The sequence below is a fragment of the Triticum aestivum genome, chromosome 2B (assembly GCF_018294505.1).
Source record: "Triticum aestivum cultivar Chinese Spring chromosome 2B, IWGSC CS RefSeq v2.1, whole genome shotgun sequence".
NCBI classification, from domain to species: Eukaryota; Viridiplantae; Streptophyta; class Magnoliopsida; order Poales; family Poaceae; genus Triticum; species Triticum aestivum.
In genome coordinates this window covers 143,735,940-143,742,812 of record NC_057798.1, presented here as the reverse complement: position 1 = coordinate 143,742,812, position 6,873 = coordinate 143,735,940, and positions in this window count along the sequence as shown.

The window sequence follows — 6,873 nt, the reverse complement described above, 5'->3', positions numbered from 1 at the left end:
CACACACACATTAGTTTGTTTGTTATAAATTTTTCTATTTTTAGTTATAAAAATGTTAGAAATTATTCTATTTTTTAGTTATATAAATATTAGAATGTTAGTTTTATAGAAATGTTATAAATGTTTTCTGTTTTTTAGTTATAGAAATATTTATAGAAATTTTAGCGATTTTTCTGTTTTTTAGTTATATAAATATTAGAATTGTTATGGAAATGTTAGTTATATAATCAGGAAATTTTAGAATTAGTTTTAGTTAGATGAATTAGATTAATGTCAAATTGTTAGAATTTGCATATATATAGAATTTTAGTTATCACAATCCAATCATTTAAAAAATGTTACTTTTTGCGGGCATATAGTATTTGTTCTCAACGATATGCCCGGCCCGCATCCTCGCCGTCGACCTGTTCGCGACGACGTCTTGCTTGAGGGGACCCATGTTCGGGACTGGGCTCCGCCGGGCTGGCACTGGGAGGTGCTACCTGGAGGGGCGCGCCGCTTGGTGAGGAACCCGACCTCGGGTCCCGTCGTCGACCCTGATCTTCTTTGGTGGCGTTCGCGTGGGCCACATTCGGTGCAGAGGTAGCCGGCCCCGCCAGAGGTGGTGCGTCGCCGTATCAGGGAGGAAGATGAGCACGTCCATCGCTACATGGCTGCTATGGACGACGTCAGGTTCTCCACTACTTGGCGGGTTCTTTGGGCAAATGACCGGAGATATGATCTTGTGATGGTTCCTTCTCTTTGGGTGTGCACCGCCCGCGCCCCTGGAACCACGAGTGGCGCCCTAGATTATTCTGTAGTACTCGATCTTTATTAGGTACCTAGCCAGTGATGTATTCGATATATAATATTCGAGACGATGTATTCGAGATTATATATATTAAGACGATCGATAATGTATTCGAGATTATATATTCAAGACGATGTATTCGAGATTCAGTTTTTCCTTATTGATTAATTGCATCCATGCATTGTAATTTGAATACTAAATTGTTTTATATTTCTTCTGTATTAGTAAAGTAAAAGCTATGGCGGACAATACCGGCAGAGAGAGAGAAGAGGAATTGTTCGACATCATACGCAGCCCTCACAGGCTAGATGATCTGAATGAAGCAGATGACGGCTCCCAATATCTGAACAATACCGGAGAGGGTGATGAAAAGATATTCGATCTCGACGACCAGGCTGATGAAGTCATGAACTATGATTATGATTATGACACAGACAATGTTTGTGATGACAAAGACAATGCTGATCTTCAAATAACAAAGACTACCAGCGAGGTATATTTATATAAGCATGCATGATGGTGATCATCACATGTTTTTTATTGAAGATATATTAACGAATCAATCTTTCTTCTTTCAGCCCTCCGGATCGAGCAAATCTGCTTCTACAGATAGCAAGACAAAGCGAGGCCCGGGCAGATTGTTGAAGGATGGTGTAAAGTACCACATCGAATCCATCAAACCTAGTGGCAAACCCCTCACGCCTAAGAACATTGCGAACAAGTGGACTCGTCAGTGCGGAGTTCTTGTGAAGGACAAACTCCCTATCTCCATTCAAGAATGGAAAGAGCCAAAGACTAAATGTCCAGGTGTTACTTGGGTCGACAAAAGAGCCAAAGAAGACCTTCTGAAATCTCTGATGGAACATTTCACCCTACCAGATCATTTCACTGAAGCAGATGTGGAGAAAGTCAAGGCTGCTGCTCTTAAGAAGATGGCAATTGCATTCAACACCCACAAGAAAACTGTATGGGCCAACTACCTCGCTAATGAAAGGAAGACTCCAGAATTCATGAGAACACTAGAGAAGCAAAGAGAGCACTGGGACGATTTTGTGACCTTCAAGGATTTAGAAATATCTAAGGAACGGTCGATGAAAAACAAGGCAAATGCCGCAAGAAAGACGCAGTTCCATAGGCTGGGTCCAGGTGGCTACGCGGTGGGATTGCCTAAGTGGGATAAGTCTGAGCAAGAGATGGAGGATTCAGGGGTCACTCCGGTTACCCAGCACTGGCCCCCCCAGGTGCAGAACTTGGTTCTATGCGCATGGGGGAGCGTTGGACCCGAAGACAGGCGAAGTTTCGCGGAAGGCAAGTCTAAAAGGAGCCGAACAAAAGATAATTGACGCAATAGATGAAGCTCGAAGGGGGGTGTTCACGCCCAACAGAGAGAACGACGAGCTTACGTGTGCCCTGGGAAATCCTGAACACCCGGAAAGAACACGAAGCATGGGCGTTATTCCTTGGTATGAGGGCTTTTCAGAATGGAATGAGGACTACAAGAGCCGTGCAAGAAGGAAGATGGACGAGGAGAAGAAAAGGAAGCTGGAGGAGGAGCAGAGGAAGCAGGACGCAGAACGCCTTCAAGGCCTAGAAGCAAGGCACGCGGACCTGGCACTCAAATTCTAGCAGCAGCAACAGTAGATCGACTCAATTAGCCAGGAAAGGGGGTCTCAGCAGCGCCAACAGCAAGCGGATGATCTAGCAGCATTGGATAGCACCATCCCATCCATGCCGAGAAGCAGTGTTGGTTCTGCCCCGGGCGACACACTACTAGATACATACCCTGTGGATGAGATCATAGAGAACAGTAACTGCGAGCTACACTACAAAATGAAGAACATATCCATGAAGGTGGCGGACGGCGTTGCTTTTCCAGTTACCCCCAAAGCAACCTACCATTGCATCCCGATTCCAGAGGGCTATGCTCGTGTCATGGTTGATGAAGTGGTGGGCCATATTCGGGGCTAACGCTTGACATTCCTGGAGGTGAAGACAAGCGCACACTGGGAGAGGCCATAAATCGTATCATCTTATGGAGAAAAGATTGCATCATCTTTCGAAGTCCACCGACACCGCGTCGTCTGCCGACTCCTCCTCGAAGTCCGCCACCGAGTCAGCAGACTCCCGCTCCTCCAAGTCCGGCACCGTGTCAGGCCACACCACCTGCTTCAAGTCTGGCACATAGTCAGGCCACTTCTCCTGGTCCAACTCCACGTCAGACGTCTCCGCCGGCTCAGCAATCGCAGAAGAGACATCCCACAGCTTTGGTGCGTAGCGGTACGAGTCAAGGTAGTTCAGGAAGTACAGGCGAAGGCAAGCAATATAAATATGGTCCAAGCCTCGCTCCTCTTCCTCAGAGGCCTTACGACATGACTAAGGAGCAAAACGCAGCCATAGTGCAAGCCCAAGTGGACGCCCATTTTGGACCGAAACCGGCACCGCCGCCAAAGGAGAAAGTGCCTGAGAAAGTAATGACCACTTCATTCGTATGGCTAGAGAACCAGCTCCCAAGCCTGTTGACTCGGACTGTGAGCGCCAAATCAGGAAGGCACATCGAGCATGACTACAGAAGGAAGCGAACTCAAGCTCGAGCCAACAAGCAGCTGGCAAAAAATGCGGGAAAACCGTTCCCAGTTGGGAGAACAGGCGGCGCAAGCGATCCCCCCACTTGTTGTGCCAACAACACATGACAGGAGTAGTACGCGTGCCAAATATTATTGTGGGCAAACCTTTAGCGTTCCCTAGCATGGCGATGTGGTAATAACAGAGGATCATATAATGCAGGCTCAAATGCTCAATATCTTTGTTGGATAACTCCTCGAAATCGAGCCCATGCCTACGCTTAAAGAATCGGAAATAGCATGGCAATATGTCCGGGGCAAACCTTTGGTCCATCCAGACAAGGTCAAGGACCTCCCAACGAGAATATATCAATTGCATCAATGGTACATGAACATTACCAAGATTTCCAATCGAGAGTCCCTCATGGTGAATGTCAAGCATGAGCATTATTACCATGAGAAAGCCCTGGCCATTGAGTATCCAGAACTATTTCAGTTATTTAATCAAGACGCACTCGACAAGTCTATCGTCAGTTGTTATTGTCTGTAAGTGATTTCTTTCTGTAATTTAAGTCTCAAGCTAGTTATGTGGTGATAATTTTGATCAATCATTACATGTAATTATCCTCACTATATTCCTTTTCTGTGGTATTATATGCAGGATGAAGATGTATGAAATGAAAAAAGCTGGATGCTATGGCGTTGGGTTCATTGACCCAAATACCATTAATCAGGACATATGGGAGAATGAACATTGTCAAGCTGCTGTAGAGGAAAGCATGCTAGAGTTCTTGAAGGGCCTCAATAGCAATGAAGATATACTACTTCCTTACAACTTCCCGTGAGTCACACTGTCTTGTACTACAAATTCTGTTTTTGCTTACTAGCTAGCTAGATGTTAATAATTAAGTGTATACGGTTTATGGTAGTTGATTAATTTTATGCACATGCCCGCTTAATTAAGACATGCAAACGTGTGCGTATGCAGTTGGCACTGGGTCTTGTTAGACATTAAAGTTGAGGAAGGAAAAGTTGAATTACTAGACTCACTAACTAAAGAAGATAAAGACTACACCATCATGAAGGGGATAGTCAACAGGTAATTTTAATCATTATTAACTATTAGTTCCTGATATGAACTATTTAATAACCCCTTTATTAATTTTCTTTGCCGGCGGGCAGGGCATGGGCAAGGTTCATCAAGGTGACTCCAGGCACGTGGCCAAAAAAGTTGTTTTGGCATCGACCCAAGGTAAGTAATTAAGTAGTACTAGCTAGCTACCATCTCTTTAATTCTTGTTTCAATATCATTAATTAATTATCATGCTTGATTAATCATTATCTGATTCAATTCCATTCTCGTAAAGGCCCTGAGGCAGGCGTCGGGGAATAATCTGTGTGCATTCTATGTTTGCGAGAACATTCGCATGATGACGTGCGAAAGGAGCAGATCTGATAGACAGGACTGGGTACGTTTTTGCCAGAACACTATTCACACCATTATCGATATCTAGTCACACAACTAACACACATGCATATTGATCTCCTTCTTAACAGTTCAGGTCAGTGCGGGATAAGCTCCTACCATCGGACCGCATATAAGCACTTCAAGAGGAAATAGCCGGATTTTTGCTCGACCAGGTCATAGATCCCAAAGGAGAATGCTATTACCCGCTACCGCCCCCATGAACCACTTGTCATCGTGCTCCGAAGGCACCAAGGCAACATGTAGGAGAAATTGTATATGTATATACATGTGTATGTGTGAATAGTTAATGGTGTTGGCTGTGAGACATTCGATGATATTATATATATATATATATATGCGGTTCTACGTACGAGAAAATCTATATATTTATATATATGCATAACGTGTACAATTTTGTAGTATCGTGAAATACCAGCAAACAAAAAAGAATGAAATGGAAAATAAAGCCAAATTGAAAACACAAAATTATAGCAAAAATTAAAAAAAACCCAAACATTTAGTACCGGTTGGTGTTACCAACCGGTACTAATGTCCAACACGCACCCGGGCCTGGCTCGTGCCATGTGTTTGCACTTTAGCGCCGGTTCGTGACAAACCGGTACTAAAGGGGGGGACCTTTAGTCCCCACTCTTTAGTGCCGGTTCGCCAACCGGCACTAAAGGCCATCATGAACCGGCACTAAAGCCCGGTTCTGCACTAGTGTAACCAGCACCTCGAATCCTCGATACTAGTAGTACTATATAGTAAGTAGTAGGAGTAGTAGGGTGGCATGGGCCAGAACAAGCATTCACGTCCAGGAGTACGGCACATGCCACCAGCACGACTTCCATCTGACACCATATTTCTTGGAGTCTGTGCTAGAGCAATCTCTTCAATCTCATCGTTTCTCTAACTCAGCCATCGCGCGGCGGGCGAGGTGGGGGTTTGCCGATAGTTAGTTTCCTCAACTGCGGTCCTACTTGTAAGGCCAACTCCAACGCTCTATCAATATATGGAAGTACTCTTCTTCCCAATACAAAAACTTGCATCCATTCTACTCCCACTTGTCAAAATATATATGTATCTAGACATGTTTTAGTATATAGGCACATCCATTTTTGGAAAAATGGAAGTCAAGTATTTTGTAAGGAAGGAGTACACAATAAAAATTTGAAGTTAGCACAACTAGTCTAATCCGAGAGCACAACCGAAGATTTGGTCGGGTTCTTCCTCCTTTTGCCGACACGTGGGACATCCAGCATCCAGGTCGTGTCATGAAAGAAAATAGAGTGGTAGTTGATAAGTTGAAGCCACGAGATGTGCATCTTGGGTTAAACTGTAAATAGAATCTTACTACTCTTGAGTAACTCCAAAAGCGGCCACCGAAGATCTTTCTTGGATTTGTTTTTCATCACCAGCACGTCGAGGTGAAAGATGTGCAGGTTTAGTGGGTCCTCTTGCGTTTTCACTGACATGTGGGGCCGCATGTGAGCAAACAGACGATGGGCTCCGCGTGTCCGCTGACTGGCTGAGAAGAGAGATAGAGGAGTGTTGAGCACGGACTGCAGGAAATTTGTTCTACGTCACCAGCACCTTGATATTCTCATGTGGTTGTTTCTAGAATAAAAAAAGGAGGTACCTCTACTTATGTTACTCCCACTACGCCTAGCCTAAGGTTAGTAGGTGACCTTGCGCTTGGCTCTTCGCCTCTTTCGGAAGTCGATGGTTCTACAGTAGTGCTTCTGGCAATCTGACACCAAATGAACTGCTGCACGTCCACCGCTTGTAAGCAAAAGTTTCTCCTCGTGCTGCGAGCCACCGCGCACGCGTTGGCGAGGGAGAAGGCGTAATCAAGCTTCTCGTCGTTCTGCGAGTTGACGGGACACATCAAAGTTATTTACTAGTAGTACGTACTCTCTCCAAAAAAAGGCTGACCATGTCATTGCTACCATCCCGTGCTCCATCGTTGAGTACATGCACTATTCACGTGCCATTCACGTGCCATCGAGGAGAAAAAATATTTCGTAGGTGCCATCGAAGTGCACGACTCACTT